Source organism: Arvicanthis niloticus, chromosome 11, assembly GCF_011762505.2.
Source record: "Arvicanthis niloticus isolate mArvNil1 chromosome 11, mArvNil1.pat.X, whole genome shotgun sequence".
NCBI classification, from domain to species: Eukaryota; Metazoa; Chordata; class Mammalia; order Rodentia; family Muridae; genus Arvicanthis; species Arvicanthis niloticus.
In genome coordinates, this window is record NC_047668.1 from 31,590,293 (window position 1) to 31,609,550 (window position 19,258).

General features: G+C 40.9%; 1 protein-coding gene across 15 annotated transcripts in view; it reads left to right on the forward strand.

Annotated features, from left to right (window-relative positions):
* Positions 1–15,820: 15,820 nt before the first annotated feature.
* Positions 15,821–19,258, forward strand: part of Hdac9 (histone deacetylase 9) — an 824,691-nt gene continuing 821,253 nt past the window's right edge. For 5 of the 15 annotated variants that reach the window (XM_076941988.1, XM_076941983.1, XM_076941987.1 and 2 more), the window contains exon 1: positions 15,956–16,117. The gene's annotated coding sequence lies outside the window, so the exon portion shown is untranslated. The other 10 variants (XM_076941984.1, XM_076941979.1, XM_076941978.1 and 7 more) reach the window with 5 other exon arrangements.

A 19,258-nucleotide genomic window follows, 5' to 3' on the forward strand; every position in this document is an offset into this window, starting at 1 on the left:
CTGACCACTCTGTGATGGACTGGACTCACAGCATACAGGCCAAGAGAAACTTTTTGTGCCTTAAGCCACTTTTTTTTTTTTCTTTTTTTTTCTTTTTTTATTAGATATTTTATTTACACTTCAGATGCCATCCCCTTTCCCCATTCCCCCCCCTTAGAAAACCCCATCCCATGCCCCCTTTTCCTTTTTGCATTTATACATTTTTTTAAATAATGTTAATCATAAGCGTTATAAGTTTGGAATTGTTCAATCAGAGGTGTAACCCACTGACCGACCTAGATATAACAACTATCTTTGACTGGTGGAGATACATGAATATCTGCCTCCCTGTCTCCCCCCTCTTTCTCTCTTTCATCACCTAGCTTCTCCTCTCCTTCTTCTCCTCCTCTTCTTACTCCTTTTCTTCCTCTCAGTACTCCTCCTACACATCACCCTTCCTGTTAAAATGAAACTTTTCTCTCAAAATACAATTAGAGCATAATTATGCCAATTTATACCAGTGAGGTACAAGATAGTCCTAATACCCAGTCCATCATTTTGTTGACTAACCAGCACCTCTGTCATCTATCCTAACTAAAACATTTACTTCTGAACCCGGCTTTAGGATGAATGTCAGCTGACGACCATCCACTCAAATCTTTTCTCTTACGGTAAATAGCTATAAGTTTTCAACCCCGTCAGAAATCCAGAATGACTGAGTTAACTATAATTGTGGGAAGCACAAAGCATAGCTTCTAAAACTTAGCCAATTTATAGAGACCTCTGAACACCTGAAAAGCCCCTATACTACCGAACGTTGGAGCATCAAATCTTCAGCCTTCTGGCCCAGAATCATCTGACAGCCCTTAGTGATGCAGGATTATTAAGGACTGATTACTCTGTCTAGGCAGATATAATCAGTCGACTATTCTGCATGTGTGTCCTTTTCTGGACAGTAATTTGTCTGTAGTTGGAGAGAGGCAATTCTTGCCTAGTGGCTGTTACAACACAACTGGAGTAACTCCAAGGATGCTCAATTTCTTCTTAGAATCCACGACAGGAAGCTGTCAGGAGCAGACAGGTCTCTAATCAATATGAACATTAATATATAAATATTTGTAGCGTCAGTTCTATGGACTTCTGATGTTTTGAAAACCAACTATCCATGTAAGGTAACCTGGACTGTTTTCTGTTAACTCCTCTCAGCTATTTCTAAGTAAAATATGGAAAGCACCCTAACAATAAACTCAAAAATATGAATTTGCTATAGTCCCTTAACTCATAGGTTAACCGTCCCAAATCAGTTAAAAAAGTTAAAAAAGGGCTGGGTCTAGGCATTGTATTCCTAAATGTGTTATACAGGCACAATGCCCATGAGTGTATCAATATTCATCTCATTTTTATATTAATAAGAGGCTCGTACCAATGAAAACCTTAAATTTGAGATCAAAGTAAATTTTGTACCATTTAAGAATTTATAACTTCATCTTGATAATAATTATACAGATTTCTACCAGTAGGTTATGGCTATGCAGTAAGTCCTAGCTAATCCCCCCTGTTCCAACAAAACCACTACTTGTCCCTAGAAAGACAGACCATTATTAACCACATTAGTCCCCAAGCTCAGGGAATAGGGGCGCTGACTCTTCTTTAACTTCTTCAAGCTGATTAAGGGCGTTGAGATTTTAGAAGAGGGGTGGGGGGGGGGAGAGTAAGTTGATAAGCCTCTGATGCTGTGTCTTCACTGAATCCAGATGGAAGGAATTCCAGGACATCAGAGGTTTGGGCAGGTCTGCTCAGTATGCTTGATGAGTAGATACACCAAGGCTGTGTATTCTGCAATATACAATTCTCAGAACAAGTTTTAGTATCAAGAAAAAAAAATTCCCACCCCCAGGGGGCTGACATTTTTTTTTAAAGATGTTGGTTCTGAGGACTCCCCCCCCCCTTCTTAAAATTGGTTGTAGTATTTATGTTTCAGATTTTATCCCCTTAGCCTACTTCCTCCCACCACCCAGAAACCTATCCCATCCCCCTCCTCATGCTTCTATGAGGCAGTGACCATACCTACCCCCCTCACTATCCCCTCCCCGCCCTCACATCCCCCCCCCACTGTGTGTTCATTCATTCATTTTTCATTCATTTTTTTATGGGACCAAGAAACTCCTCTCCCACCTATGTCTGACAGGGCCATCCTCCCCTACATATACCTCTGGAGTCTTGGGTCCCTCCCTATGTGTTCCCAGGCTGGTGGTTTAGACCCTGGGGGGCTCTGGTTGTTTGGTATTGTTGCTTTCCACCTGGGGTCAATAACCCTTTCTGCTCCTTCAGTCCTCTCACTAAGTTCTCCGTTGGGAAACCCCTGATCATATCAGTTGTTAATTGTGAACATTGTCCTCTGAGTGTTTTAGTCTTTGGCTGACCTCTAAGGAGACAGCTATATCATGTTCCTCACATTATGCACTTCCAGCCATCCACAACAGTGTTTAGATTAGGTGGCTGTACATGGGGTGAATACCCAGGTGGAATGGTCTCCTGCTGGCCCCTCCTTCAGTTTCTGTTCCATGTTTTGTTTCCCTATTTGCTCCCTTGAGCATTTTTGTTTCTCGTTCTAAGTAGAACTGAGGCATCCCCTCTTGGTCTTCCTTCTTCATGAGTTTCATGTGGTCTGTGGGTTGTGTCTTCGCTAATCCAAGCTTTTGGGCTAACATCCGTGGAGATATGTTTGTGTAACTATCTTCTTTTGGGGTTTTTGGAAGATTACTTTCTTGCTTTTTCTAGGTTGTAGTTTCCCTCCTTGTGTTGGAGTTTTCCACCAATTATTCTTTGAAGTGCTGGATTTGTGTTGAGATACTGTGTAAATTTGGATTTGTCATGGAATATTTTGGTTTCTCCATCAATAATGATTGACAGTTTTGCTGGGTATAGTAGTCTGGGCTGGAATTTGTGTTCTCTTAGGGTCTGTATGATATCGGTCCAGGATCTTCTGGCTTTTATGGTCTCTGGTGAGAAGTCTGTTGTAATTCTTATAGGTCTGCCTTTATACGTTACTTTGCCTTTTTCCCTTACTGCTTTTAGTATTTTTTCTTTGTTTTGTACATTTGATGTTTTGACTATTATATGGCGGGAAGTATTTCTTTTCTGGTCTAAACTATTTGGAGTTCTGTAAGCTTCTTGTATATTTATGGACATCTCTTTCTTTAGGTTAGGGAAGTTTTCCTCTATAATTTTGTTGAGGCTATTTACTGGTCCTTTTAGTTGGGAGTCTTCCCCCTCATCTATACCTATTATCCTTAGGTTTGGCCTTCTCATTGTGTCTTGGATTTCTTGTATATTTTGGGTTAGTAGCTTTTTGTATTTTGCATTTTCTTTGACAGTTGTGTCAATGTTTTCCATGGTATCTTCTGCACATGAGATTCTCTCTTCCATCTCTTGTATTCTGTTGGTGATACTTGTGTCTATGACTCCTGATCTTTTTTTTAGGTTTTCTATCTCCAGGGTATTGTCCCTTTGTGATTTCTTTATTGTTTCTACTTCCATTTTTAGATCCTGCATGGTTCTGTTTAATTCCTTTTCCCGTTTGGTTGCATTTTCTTGAAATTCCTTAAGGGATTTTTGTGTTTCCTCTTTAAGGGTTTCTATCTGTCTACCAGTGCTCTCCTTAAGTTCTTTGAGAGTATTATTTATGTCTTTTTTAAAGCCCTCTATCATCATCATGAGAAGTGATTTTAATTCTGATTCCTGCTTTTCTGGTGTGATGGGGTGTTCAGGGCTTGCTCTGATGGGGGAGCTGGGTTCTGATGATGCCATGTGACTTTGGTTTCTGTTGCTCAAGTTGTTGCTCTTGCCTTTTGCCATCTGGTTAACTCTAGTGCTGCCTGTACTTGCTGTCTCTGACTGAAGCCTGTCTTTCTAGTTATCTAGCTTGTGTCTGATCTCCTAGGGGTCCAGATGTCTCTGTGATCTTTTCCAGCTGCACTGATTACAGTGGTACCTCTAGGATGCCTCAGGATATGGTGCCTCCAAGGTAGTAGTCCAGCTAGGTGTCTGCTGTTCTGGGTGCAGTGTCTCCTCTAGAATATCTCAGGATATGTTGTCTGAAGCTCTGAGTTCATTTGTTCCTCTGTGGATCTGGATTGAGTGGGCCTTCCAGTATGTCTCAGGTGGAATCCAGGGTCCACACAACAGCAGACCTGGCAGAGGTCTGATCTAGGCCTCAGATCTGAGAACTAGTTTCTAAGACACTGTCCAAGTTAGAGCGCCTGGGATCCCTGCTTCCTCTGGGTTCTTGGAGGTTGGGGACAGAGCTGCCACCCAAGATCTGCTCAGTGCTCTGGCCCAGACCGGAAGGAACCAGTGTTCCGGGCCAGGAGTAACTTCCTGGGTCCTTTTGGTTCCCAGTTACTCCCTGTTTAGGGCGGGTCCTGCTGTCTGCTTACCTAGGATACTGCCTGAGTTCGAGCACTTGGGATCCCTGCTTCCTCTGGGTTCTTGGAGGTTGGGGGCAGAGCTGCCACCCAAGATCTGCTCAGTGTTCTGGCCCAGACCGGAAGGCCACTTCTTATCATATTTACATTTACAGAAATAAATAAAGTGACTATTGGATTGTTATTACTTGTTCCTCCTTCCTACGGGAAGAACACACTTCCTTCTCTATCCTTCTTTCCAGAGAGGCATGGCAAAGTGACCTGCTCTTATTAATGAAATAAGTGTGTGTTTGGGGGGTGTGTGTGGGGGTGATATATGTGACTTTGAAGGGCAACCTTTTATAGTCAGAGCATCTATCCAGAGATATTTCAGAACAGCTGTGCTTATGAGTTCAGGAAGCAAGACACCATGAAATAGACTGGTGCTTCAGCTGTTAAGGGCCAGTTTACTGGGGAAGAAGAAACCTTTCAGAGGAGGAAGGGTGTCTGCAATTGTGCATAACAAAGAAAGTGAGTACAGATTTTATGATACTTGCTTGTCTATTGCCAGTACTGATTGTCCTGATATTTGCAAACCTTGCATTATACATTATTTTTTTACAAAGAGAAAGATTTACAAAAAAAATATTAGGAAAGCAAGGCTAGTAAAATTTATCGCCTGACCGTTTTGAGTATGGATTTTAGAGAAATGCTGTTCTTATGACATGTCCACACACTGTACACTGTGTTCTTCTTCCATTTCCATGTTCCTTGAGCCCTCATTTGGAACATCCCTGAAGCCGGTATAAATTTAACCAGCAGTGACTGGCATTTTACCTGTTAAAAATGTTTTGCCAGTCATGAGCGATATAAAAGCTTTTTATTGCTATTATTCAGGTTAGATGAAACAATGTTTTTATATTTTAAATATAAACCAGTGTTATCATGACTTACCATAAAAAGACAATGATATAACAGAAATAAAGCCACTTGGTGTTTTGAAAATATTTTGCAATTATATGCAAATATAAATAAAGAACCAGAACTCACGATATGTAAACTCTGGAAACTAACATTTTTACAAATATTTCTTCATAAAATTTAAAAAATATAATGTTTTCAATGATATATAAAAATACATGTCTAAAAATCTTATAATGGATCAGAGAACCATCCTACAATACCAGAACTCATGTTATGTAAACTCTGGACACTAACATTTTTACAAATATTTCTTCATAAAATTTTTAAAAAAATAGTGTTTTTAATGATATGTAGAGATACATGTCTAAAAATCTTAATGATCAAAGCTGTTGCAAAACAACTTTGTATTAATAATCACTGTGAAACAACAAAATATGTAACAAAATATGTTCTGTCTTGCATCTGTCCTTCATACCCCTATCTCTCTGTATGTGTAGGCCAGAAGTCAACCTCAAATGTCACTCCTCAGGTGTCATTTACCTTGTTCTTGGAGGAAGTGTCTTCTGGCTTGGGGCTTGCTGACTATGGTCACTGGCTGGCCAGGGAGTCCCATGGACCTGCTTGTCTCCGTATCCCTATTACAGTAATGACAAATGTGTGCAGTTATGCCTGGCTTTGGTTTTTCCTTTCCTGCCTTCATAGAGGGGGGTGTGAGTAACCAGGGGGGGCATAAACCAGGTTTCATTTCTGCCAGGCATGAACTCTGCCAAGTGAGCTCTCTCCTCAGGCCAAAACACACTCCCAAAAAAGCATTTGGTAACAAAATCTTGCTAATACATTCATCACTTTTGGGAAAATTGACCTTTAGGAATGATGGAAGGTATTGTAGGATGGTTCTCTGATCCATTACAAGTCTCTTTCCCATGTCTATCTCTGGTACAGAGGCTGGGAAAATAAATAATGAATTGAAAATATTTGCTGTGCTCAGAGGTAGAAAACTTACAAGGAAGGTCTCAGGTTCAAATTTTTAGCACTATAAGAAATAATAGATACAATGCAACAAGTGTTTCAGTTTTCCTTGCAAAAAAGGATCAGTCTTCTCTGGTAGCATCCTACCTCAGTGTTTAGCTAGACGAGGCTTAAGCCTATTTAATATTTTAAAGACATAATGGCTTTCTGAATGCATGTGCTGCCCATCTTATATGTCCTTGACTTCTAGGATTTTTTGTTTTGCTTTATTTTTGTTTGTTTGTTTTGTTGGTCTAGAAAGTAGATTTAAGGGCTGGAGCAACAGCCATTTTACTACAGAAAAAAGCTCCGCAAAAAACCTGTTGAGCCACCAAACCAATACCAAAGTCTCCAGACCTAAGATTAAACTAGAAAAAAATGATTTTGCCAAGTTACTGTTTATTGTTATTTATTTTTTTGTTTACAGCTTAGTAAATATTAAATTTTAGAGGTACTGAAAATAGTTTTCCTTGAAAAGGCACTTCAAATTCAGACATCTCAAGTTAGAAAAATGAACACTGAGTTCAACTTAAACATCAAAGAAAATTCAGTATTATTATCTTAGTTACTTAGGGTTTTACTGCTGTGAATAGATACCATGACCAAGGCAACTCTTATAAGAACAACATTCAATTGAGGCTACCTTGCAGGTTCAGAGGTTCAGTCCCTAATAATAAAGGCACGAGCATGGCAGCATCCAGGCAGGCATGGTGCAGGAGGAGCTGAGAGTTCTACGTCTTCATCTGAAGGCTGCTAGCAGAATACTGGCTTCCAGGCAGCTAGGATGAGGGTCTTAAAGCTCACATCCACAGTGACACCCCCACTCCAACAAGGCTTTACTTCCTAATAGTGCAATTCCCTGGCATATACAAACTATCACAATTATATAGAACAAAGTGAAAATTTAGAAATAATATTTATTGCTTCACTGCTTTTCCTTTGATTTAATTGTCATAAAACTTACATATGCTGTGTCAGAAACTGTAATTTACCTACTTAGAACATGTAAGTAAATTTAAACATATATTTATTTTAGAATATTATCTTGTAATATTAGCAGATTACATATAAGGTATGTAAATCATCGTAACATAAAATATTAATAAAAATGAATATTAAAGCTGTTCAGTTAACTGAAACGCACCCTGAAATATCTGCACATATGTGAAGGCTTTTCTTCTCTTGTTTCATGAATCAATATCTTGTTTGATGGCCTGCTAACATGAGCATAGTTACAGCATGTCATTTGTCATGTGACCTAATGGGGTTCAGAGTATTTCATAACTGAGCAATGGCTTGTGACTAAACATTACCATGTTCCACATACTTTTGCATAAGGGATTACTGGGTGAGCTAGATAGTTACCTGAGATTGATTCCAGGGACTCACTGCTGAAAGAGGAAAACCAACTCTCTTGAGTTTTCTTGTGGCTTCCACATATGTATCATGGTGCAAGTACCCCCTTTTCTAAATAATTTTTAATTAAAAAGGTAGATAGATAAGTAAATGTAATTATGTAATTTTAAAAGAAAGAGGTTGTTTAGAATAGAGACAGTGTATCTTCCAGTTTTTATTGAACGTTTACCAAAGGAATGAAATCCTTAATGGGTTCCATTACCGTGTCTATTACCGCTCAGCACTTTCCCTGCAGTGGGAAATTCCTGAGCTGTAGGAACCCATTGTTGCAGACCCATGAGCAGATTAAATTGAGGGAAAGTGTCTATTAATTCCCCAGAGAAAGTATTAGTGGCAACTTTGAGAAAAAAAAATTATTTTTAAAATGAGGTGAGTTCTAGAAAAAACAACAAACAACAAACAAACAAACAACAAAAATAAAATGTGCTCTGTGAGAACTGGAACTTTCATGAAATGGACCATGAGTGTGTCCAAATGTTTTTCTGGATAACAAAAGAAAGCGCAGCTATGGGGAAATGTTCCAAAAGAGGTTTTGGAATCCTCTAATTTGCTTGCCAGGTTGTCTCTTGGCTGAGGAAACTCTGCCCTTTTTGCTCAGGGTGTTCTCCAAAGAGTCATAGATGTATGGTCTGACTCAGTTTCCCAGCTACTGAGGAAACCCAAAGTTGAGGGCTGCCTTAGAAAGCACCCTAGGCATTCAGATGCACCTGCTCTCTCTGTTCTTGCTCTGTGGGAGTGCTGTACTTTATTTTGGGTCCTTATGGCTCACCACTTTCACCCTTTCATATATTGTAATACCTAGAGAAAAAGCCAGTTTTGGGGAATACTGATGCTCATTCATACTTGGGGTCATTGTAAGCAAAATGATCCTAAAGTATTCCATGGCTGTAGTAGACGCTGTAAAATGAGGGTCCCCAAAGCCAAAGTCACAATAGATTCATAGTAAAATCCACTCCTGAGAGCTCAAGATAGTGATCAATGCTTGTATTCCTACTACTCAGGAGACGGAGACTGGAGGATTGGCCAGTTAAGGCTAAGTGGTGGGTGGACTGGAGCAGAGGAGGAGGGAGAGCCGCCATCCATCTTTAGAAATATATTCTGGCTAAATTTCATACTCTATTTCGCCTAAATAAAGTGCCTCTACCTTTTCCATGGCACAATGCAAATTCAATATCTGAAAAGTGATTTAGAGTATCTGTCATATTATTCAGCACATAGTGGGTGTACAATTAATTTTGTTGACATCATAATCAAAAGATTTATTTCATTCAATAAATAAGAGTGTTTTTTTTTTTAAAAAGAAACACATGCATCCTAAACAATCACAAACAGGCTCTGTAAGGCTGTACCCCCAAAAATAAAGGCATAGAACACCAGACTCCAGCTTTGTGATATAGCTAACAACCCTAAAATCACACAGTTGTGCTTTTTGCTCACCTTTCTCTTCTTGATGTGTCTTTCCCTAGAAGAAGAAGAGTGTGTCCTCATCTGGAGGATTGCTTGCTGACGGAGTGGGAAAGAGCCCAGAGCAACAGTGAGCCACAGCAAGGCTGATAAGACATGGCCCCTTAGGCATGCCACAATATTTCACAAAATACAGTTTACAGAACTGTTCCTCTAAAGACAACTACAAAACAACTACCCCAGCCACCACCACCATAAACACCTACTGCCATTTTTGCTTCAATAGGCATTCTTTTGACTTATGGGAGGTGATCCGTTGTTTTGTTTTAAAATTCTTATTTCTCTGGTAATTTGAGAGGTTAAATATGTCTTTATACTTCTGCTGGGAGTTTGCATGTCTTCTTTGGAGAAATGTCTGCTTCAGCCATTGTCTATTTTGACAGAGCTGGTTTCTTGCTGTTGGATTGTTTGAGTTCCTTATACGTTTGGATGTGAGCCTACAGATGGGATGTACCTTTTGAAAATATTTTCTCCCAACACATGGATCTCTAACTTCACTCTGTTAGTTGGTTTCTCTGGCTTTGCTGGAGAATTTTAGCTTAGCATTATTCCATTTATCTCTGTGTTTAATACTCTGTATTTCTTGATTCCATCAAAGAAACCATCATCTAGGCTAAGGTCACAGAGCTTGCTCTCCTTTTTTTTTTTTTTTTTTTTTTTTTTTTACATGGGTGTACATGTGTGCATATGTTTCTATAGATGTGTTCATGGATGGAGAGGCCAGAGGACAACCTCGGATGTCATTCCTCAGATGTCATTCAGCCTTTCTTGAGACAGAGTCTCCCACTGGCCTAGAACTCCTCAATAGGCAAGGTTATTGACTCCAGAAATCTGCCTCTCTGGACCTTTCCAGCATTGAGATTACAATCAAGCACCACTCTTCCAGGCTTTTCCTACATGGGTTCTGGGGACTAAATTCAGGGCCTCATGCTTGCAAGGTGGGCACCTTAGCAAATGAGCTTTTCCCTCAGTCCCTCTTGTATTTCTAGTAGGGACTTTTTTTGGGGCGGGGGGAAGGTTCTAATGTTGAAGTCTGTAATGATTTTTATGTATGATGTGCAAAAAACAAAACAAAACAAAACAAAACAAAGAAAACCCCACGATTTAATTCTTCTGTAAGTAGGCATACAGTTTTGTTTTGTTTTTAAAATACAATTGATGGTTAGAAAAACTGTCTTTTTCCTGTTATGCATTCTTGGGAGTCTTGTCAAAAAGAAAGTAATGTAAGTACTGTGTTTAATTTAATGCTTCTTATCCTCTTTTCAACGTCAATGTTTGTAAGAGAATAGTATGCTGTTTTGATCAAAAAAATCTTTATAATGTATTTTCAGTTCAGGAATTGTGACACTCTGGATTTGTTCTTTTTGTGTAGGATTACTCTAGTTATTTGGGGGATTTGCAGTTCCAAACAAGTTTTATGTTGCTTTGATTGATATGAAGAATTTTCAATTTTGGTAGAGATGGCATTGAATCTGTATCTGTTGGTTACTTCAGATAGCACAACCCCAAGTGATCGAGTAACTCCTCTAGCTCAGGAGTGTAGAATGTCATGCATGCAGCCATTCATGTCTTCTTTAGTTATTATGTCTTCTTTTGTCTCTCCATAGATGAGACCCCCTCACATGAGAATACGCATCACTGAATCACATGCACACACAATATTTATTTATTTATACTCCAGTTAGTAGCAGAATATCATAAGGAATTATGAAACTCACTGGTACAAGTACCACTGTAATAATGGACACAAGTCACAAGTCACTTATTTTTAATGTGAATGTCAAAGAGGAACCAGTAAATGTACCATAGCACTTTATCAAATGATGTTTAACTGTGACACCAAAGTGCTAAGTGGCAAGGGTAAAGTCAATGTGTTGTTTATTACCAACAAGTTGTTAGCAGCTTAAAATATCCTTTCATGAACATAGAGTGATTTAGGCAAGTGTCATTATAGCCACAAGGGGAAAAAACTATATAGAAGATACATAAAATGCATAAGAAATGATAAAAGCACACCAGTAAAGGAAGTAATCTAATCACTAAAGAAGATGACAAACATAGGAACGACAAAACAAGTGGTCAATTTATTTGACTATAACTTGGTTAAATAATCTAATAAAAATTCTAGTTATTGAATAGATGGGCCCAACTATATGCCCTATGAAAGACTCACTTCACCTTTAAGAACACATATAAGCCAAACACATATAAGCATGCTTTTAATCTCAGCACTCAGGAGACTCACAGATCTAAGAGTTCAAGACCAATCTGATCTACATAGAAAGTTCAAGGCTAGCCATGGCTACAGAGTGAAACCCTGACTCAAAAAATAACCAACTAAAAAGCCTTTACTTTTCTACTGCTTGATTGTAGTGCATCATTGCATAGGCTTGTTTTGATAGAATCTGACTAGAGAATTTTCATCTTCCAGAATGTTCATATTTACACCTTTCCTCAAGTGTGCCAAGTTTTCTGCTGTTGTTTCTTTAAATAATCTTTCTGGCCCATTCTCTGCTTCCTTTCTTCTTTCCTACACATCAAGCATTTGCTCTTTCGATGCTATTGCATAAATCCCATAGATGGTTTTATTCCCTTTCCTTCTTTTGGAGCCTTTAGGCCTTGTTATGAACTTGTGTGTAAGAGGCTGGTCTAGGGATTCACTGAGTGCTAGGCACATTCATGTTTCTATAGGGGACAAGCATCAACTATTCCTCTTCTGTCATCTTTCTTTTGCCTGAATACAATTAGCTTTTTTAAAAGGAAAAATATCAGTGTAATCCTATTTTTGCATTCTACATACTCCTGAAGTATGAGCTGTACAGTATGGCTTTCTGTAGAGGACCACTGAACATAAAGAGGAAGAGAGCAAGTTTACAATGTAGACAGGAACAAATACTATTATAGATAGACATTAGTGTCAACACTGCAGAGATACATTATGACACTCTTATCGTCTCTTGGCTACTTAATATCAAGGGATGGAACTTTAGGAGTTACAACTCAGGATTTGTTAGAAAAACAGGTATAGTTCAATAGAGAGATAACCTATAAAATAGCTGGCCAATGCTTCTTAAAGTTGGTTTTCAAAATAAGAAAAATCTGAGAAACTCATGTGTTGCGGGCTGCTCTGCCCCACACTTGGGGGCCAAAATGTCGGGGACTGCTCTATCAATGTTGGAACCCGCACTACCAAAAGCCTTGGGGACTAAATTGTTAGAGCCCTCACTGCCCCAAGCTGCTCCGGTCACAGGTTGGGGTTCAGCAAGAGAGAGATTGAGAATAGACGTGAAGAATAGAGACCAGACAGAGTGTGATTCAATCCTGTTTATTCTTCAGTCTCTCTTCTTCTCTCCAAGTCCCTAGTTCCTAGTACCAAGTCTCAGGTCCCTAGATCCTAGTAGTACGAAGTCTCAAGTTCTAATTCTAGTTCCTGCTGTAATAAGTCTCAAGTCCTAATCCTAGTTCTAAGTTGCTAGTCTCTTTCCCAGTTCCAAGTTCTATTCCAAGCTCTCTAGTCCAAGTGTCTAGTTCCTAGTTGCTTTCTTCTGTCTGCCTCTCGCCTTTTATATGTCTCACTTCTAAGTCACGCCTTTAAGTCTCACACCTTTAAGTCTCACACACCCAAGGGAAGACCCTGGGTATCTAAAACAAGATGTTATCAGAGTGTGCTCAGCTGTTGTAGGCTGTTGTAAACAAGTCTCTTGTGAGGATATGTGGCTCAAGATGGCTACAAGGATGATAGCCGCCTTCTGTCGGCTCCCCACACTCATGTCCAAGAATAGCATAAAGAGACATGACAAGTATACCTTGGAATCCTAGTTGGGATCCTAAATAGAAAAGGGAATTTATGTAAAAAGTGATGAAATATGGCAAGCCATGGCTTTAGGTTCATTCTGTCTGATTAACCATTTGCTAACTATAGGCAACATACTAAGCTAATGGGAGCAGATCATGATAGTATTATTACATGTGATTGGCCACACTAGAATTCTACATGCAGGTTAAGTATTCTTTATCCAAAATGGACCTGACCAGAACTGGCTTAGTTTTTTATTTATATTTTTTTAGATGTTGAAATATTCACATAATTACATTTCTTGGTGGAAGAGACTGAGTCTAAATATGAAATGCGTTTTTCTCATATTTCCAGACATGTAGCCTAAGGTAATTTCACTCCACATTTTTAGGTTATCTGGGTTTTCACAACAACCAGTTAGTTATATGAGGTCAGGTGAGACAGCTAAAAACTATTGAGACTTGGGGATATGTCAGATTCGGAAATTAGGGACACCTAATACTTAATGTAATCTTTATTTCTCTTCAAAGCTAAAACTTTTCTTTTAAAAAATGCCTAATAAATACACTGATAATAAAAAAGAATTACCCAGTCTTTCTAGAGCTCAGTTGAGAAGAAAATGAAGTAAAAAATATAATAATACAGAATCATAAAGAGTATAATATAGGCTTGAACAGAGAGTGTGAATTGTTAGAAGGAATTATAATACTTTTGTTAAATTATAACTTAAAATATGTGAATCAGCAGTAGCAACCAGCAAGTTCTTTCACTGCGTTGATCCTGAAGTGTGTACTAGAATGATGAAGAAGAATGTTGTCTGCTATAAACTATGCATTATGTGGTAGAGGTAAATAATGGTAAATTAAAAACAGCCTTCCCAAAATATAAGAGCAAACTCCATTTCAAGTTATTCTGTCCACACTGTTACACGCGTGTCTATTTCATATGACCACTGAGCTCCTAGAAATTTATATTTCCATGAATTTCAGTCACACTTTTCTAGAAAGTCCTTTTTGAGAAATGATGGAGCGAATTGTTTCTCTTGGAGTTGGTGGTAGGCAAACAGAAACGGAAAGAAAAGGTAGAAGCCCTGGACACTTGACAAAAGACTCCATTTTCAAAGGCAAGATGTGGCAGGTTACTAGGTATTTATCTGAATAAATAAATCTGAATAATCTGAAAAGCATATCTGAAAGTGGTTCAGCCAACACCAGTAGTTTCACCATTGAGGGTTCGCTCTCAAGATTCATTAACAGCTTTTCTTCTGTGGACATGAAGCCAAGCTGCTGGACTACTTGAAGACATCATTAAGAGAGTGACTTTTATCTTCTTCCCAAGTCTGGATCCCCTACAGGCTCCTGAGCTCATCCCGATTTCTTTTCTTTTACAAATATAAAGCCAACGGACCACTCCCACTCCTGGGGTACAAATTTATGAGTGGGGTAAACTGCGGGGGGGGGGGGGTACATATAGCTATGGTAGTTATATCTGCTACAAATGCTGAATCATCTTAAATGACACAGAATGTATAGCCCTCAAGTTGTCCCAGGCTTATGAAATTCCGTTCTAGAGATGAACATTGCCACCACCAGACCTTGCACAAATCATGTTGATCTCATAGTCTTGGGTCCCTGAGCTGAAAATGTGGGTACTGGGTTAGGGCTCTCTGGTTCTTTCGGTGTGTGTAATCTGTGAGCTGGTTGTGTTTTAGCCAGCACAGAGGGAAACCATAAATACACATGTAGACACTTGCTTTTATTGGTCTTCAGATCACTGTTGTTTTATTTAAATTATAATTATTATTAGCCTTTCTTTGAGTGAGCAGCTGTTTAGCATTAGAAAAATATATTCAGGATTAGCCTTTTTTTTCTTATTAAATATTTAGCGTCGCCTACTTTACAAAGCGATTTACAGACATTAGCAATGTTAGTATAGACAAGTTATAGCTGTAATTTCTTTTCCAGTCCCCAAGGTAAAATACTAAGCACCGAAGACGCCCTCTAGGCAATTCCAGAACCCACTAGTGCCTCCTTTCTGCCAGGGCGGGTTCCAGAGCAATGCTGCTCTCCTCTGTGCAGCCTTCAAACGCGGCAAACCTACCTCATACTTCCATCACCATGTTTCTTCACATTTCCCATTAGGAACAACAACAACAACAACAACAACAACAACAACAACAACAACAACAACACCCAAACGCAGCAGCATTTTCTTTAAAATCCCTCCGATGATGATGATGAAGCTCCACGCTGGTGTAGGGATGCTCTAGGTCCTGCCCCACGGTTCTCGGGTGATCGGCTCCCTACCGTCTGCGCGGCCAGGCGCGCACCTGAGCGGCCAGGACTGGAGGGCGCGCAGGGCGAGGCCGGGGCCGCGCTCCTCCTCCGCACCGGCCGGGTCCCCCTCCCTGTCACCTGGCGCCTTCCGCCTCACTCTGTCTTCCAGGTCCCCGAGCTTTACCAGGCGGTCCCGGCTCTCCCCATCTTCCCCCAGGCCCCTGCCCCTCTGCCTGCACGCGTCCTTTCCGCGCCCGCCCGCCGCGCCCCCAGGTGTCCCTGCAGCCCGGCCCCGCCACCTCCCCGGCCGCCCTGCCCCGCCCCGCCCCGCTCCGCCGCTCCGGGGCTCGAGCCCGGCCCCGCGGTCTCCCTCCCACCCCCGTCCCCCCTCGCGCCCCTCCCCAGCGCGCGCTATTTTTAGCCCGTCCTCCGCGCGCCGCCCGCTCGGCGCAGCTCGCCGCCGCCCGCCTCCCGCACGGCGCGCAGCGCCCCAGCCTCGCGCGCCCCCGCCGCCCGCGCCCCGCCGCGCCCCGCCGGCAACTTTCCCTCCCCGCTCGGCCTCCTGCCTCGCCATTCCCTCCTGCGCTGCGGAAGATGGCTGTTTGGAGAAAGGGGCGAAGTTAGGGGCTCGCCGGCGCGGGGCGGAGGAGGGCGCGCAGCCTCGGCGGGAGCGGGCGGAGGTGAGTGGCACCGCAGCCTGGGCTGGCGCTGCCCGGGAAAGCCCTGGGAATTGGGGGCCACGCGTGCTCCGGGCGCGCCGCGGCATTCCCTGTCGGGCTCTCCGGGTTGGCAGCATCTCTGCCGGGACTTCCACGCCACTTGCTTTGCATCTTGCAGCCCGGAGCTTGGTGGGTACCATTGTCAGAAGTTGGGTGCTGGGTGGTGGTTTTGGTGAAGACCTTGGCTTTTGGCTAGGCAAACCGAGGCGAGGGTCGCTGGCCAGATTTTTACCTCGTCCTCCTACGCCCCCCCTTACCCAAACACACACCCTATTTCTGTCGGAACCAAGCTATGAATGAAAAGTTTGTACTGCCAACGTGTTGCTTGAGGGGAGAAATACTAAGTGGGGTACCTTTGATGTTTGGAGGGGCGCTTCAGTTCCAAGTCAGTACAGCAGAGTACTGGGTTTTCAGAAAAGTTCAGGAGGTTGGAGGATGGGAGATGAAGCAGTGCAGTGCCCAGTGGATGAATCTTAGGCTCACTAAGGTAAATTGGGGGTGTCGCAGTGGGGATGGAATGCAGCGAGGACAAGGGGGCGTTCCCTGATCCCTGATTGCTTAGCTGGTAGCTTGGCTCTGAGGACATCACCCACTTGTCGGCAGTGAGAGGCGCTGGTGTCAGAGGCCTGTGTATCTGTGGAAGACAGTGGGACCGAGCCGCCCTGCAGAAACAAGGCACCCTGGCTTTGCAGTTCATGTGATGTGGTCTTGAAGACGTCTCTCCTGAGTGAGTTTCCTAGGCTCCCATTTCAGAAAATTCTGTCACGTTTGTTTTCCGTCGGGAAGGTGTGTGTTTTCCTCTAAGAGGAACTTTCAGATTAACCCCGCAGCATTTTGAAATCTGTGAGAAATACAGTATAGATACATGTACATATGTATCTCACGACTACATGTATTATTATGGAAACGAGATACAACGGGCTTAAAAAGTTTAACTCATACCAGAAAAGAAGTGAAGAGCTAAACACCTCCCCCAATGGTTTACTGCTTATGCAACTGAATATTCTCGGTGGGCTGAAACAGTTTAGAGAGTAGAGATTAGGAACTCCGACTCCTTGGAGCATGTTCCAGGTTCGTGTTTCCAAACCTTGTAGGAATTACTGAAATCTAGGAAAACCGAGTAAGTTCACATGAATCCATGTTACAGAAAAAAAACAACCTGAGTCTTTTGACATTTGAAAAGGTCTAGATGTTATTTTCTGATGCCCCAGAAATCTTTTTAATTCTGTAATTAGTAACAGCACAGAAGTTGCAGTTAATAAATGAGGGCAATTTAAAAATTGTGTGTGGAAAAAGATACATTTTGAACTACTCTTTGGTACTTTGGGTTTTATTATGAAATTAATGTGGCTGAAAATTTGTTGTTTTATATATTTGTTGTTTACTAAGAATAAATGGTCTCTCTTATCTTTTTAAACCACTGTTCCAGTTTGGACCAATTTAATTACACAGATATCAAGTCATTAATGTGCCTTCTGGAAACTATTCATGTTGAAAATGCTTACAAACAATATTGTATTCCAGAAAGAACAAGTGAGTTAGTTGTGCAGTTTGCCATTTCCCCTCATTTATGTTGGCTGAATGGAGTAAATCTCAAGAGGAGAGGAATTTACTGCTAACATGTCACATGGGGGGAAAAGCCACCGGCCTTTAGATATGTTTCACCTAACAAACAGAGGCATCTGCAGTGGAGATCCTGAGCCTGACCTTTGATGGCTTACTAGCTAGAGGAAGAGAGTTATCATCCTGGTTTGCTCCTTAGTTAATGATCTCTACTGCAGAGTGGACATTACAGGTGGACATTGCAGATGGGCATTACAGGTGGACATTACAGGTGGACATTACAGGTGGACATTACAGGTGGACATCATAGGTGAACATTATAGGTGGACATCATAGGTGGACATTATAGGTGGACATCATAGGTGGACATCATAGGTGGACATTATAGGTGGACATCATAGGTGGACATTATAGGTGGACATCATAGGTGGACATCATAGGTGGACATTATAGGTGGAGAGAAGGTATGCAGGAGGAAGTTAAGAGTTTGAAATGAGGCGGATTTTTTTTTTTACTTCAGTCTTCCTGTTCCTGTCCCTCTGAAGTGCAGCCTATTGAGCTGCCTTTATTGGAAGGTCAGACTCAACATGCCCTGGGATTGTCGTACTAAACTATCATAATGATAGTGCTCCTAAAACTGAAAGGTCATTTTTATATGGTTATGATTGCTTGTGACTATTTTATTTAGACTTCATGAAGTTCATCTAACTGTCCATAATTACTGCACACACACGCTCGTGCACATGCACACACACAAACACATGCACACATATACACACATACACACACGTGCACACACACACATGCTGTAGATTAGCTTCTCTTTGAGGGTTTAAGGAATTTTAAAGGTTAATCTTTAAATCTTTAAATCATAAGGCTAACTACAAGATAAAAAGTTAACTACATTAATGAGACCCATAATTCATAGTATGTTAATATTTTTAATCTATGGGTATATTAAGTTTATATGATCTTCATTTTTATTAGGGTGATTTTATTGAATTGTTTAAGCATTACAACATATTATGCTTTACACCCTCTCAGAGGGGAATGTGTATGTTATTCTTAAATAGAGATATGGAAAAATAGCTAACAAGGAGAGTCATCCGAGAAACATATGGACATGATAAAATCCTCCCCTATGCAGCATCTGTACCCTCTCATTAGTGAATAGTGAGGCTGTGCACATGTTTTCTGTGACTATATCCGAATGTGGCTTCTTTTATTTTTACTTCAATTGATTTATTTTGTTTTAAAATGTAATTTATATTTATGTTTAAGTTGGTAGGGATTTGTACTGCTTGAAATCCCTTTCTCCTAGTAAGGATAGCATACTTAATTTTATTATAAGCATTTATAGATATGTGTAGTTGTTTCCAGGCTTGTTATTCTTAGATTTCTTGATAATTCTATACCCCACACACAGACACACAGACACACAGACACACAGACACACAGACACACAGACACACACACACACACATACAGAGAGAGAGAGAGAGAGAGAGAGAGAGAGAGAGAGAGAGATTGTAGAAAGAGGACGACAGGTAAATGAATAGACCCAAGATGATACACTAGAGAATTTGTGACATTAAGGATAATGATATGTATTTATCACTTCTTAATTAAAAGAGCAAGCTACTATGACAATATCATTGATGTCCCTAGATTTTCAAGCCTCATCTCTACAGGTGTATAGAACATATT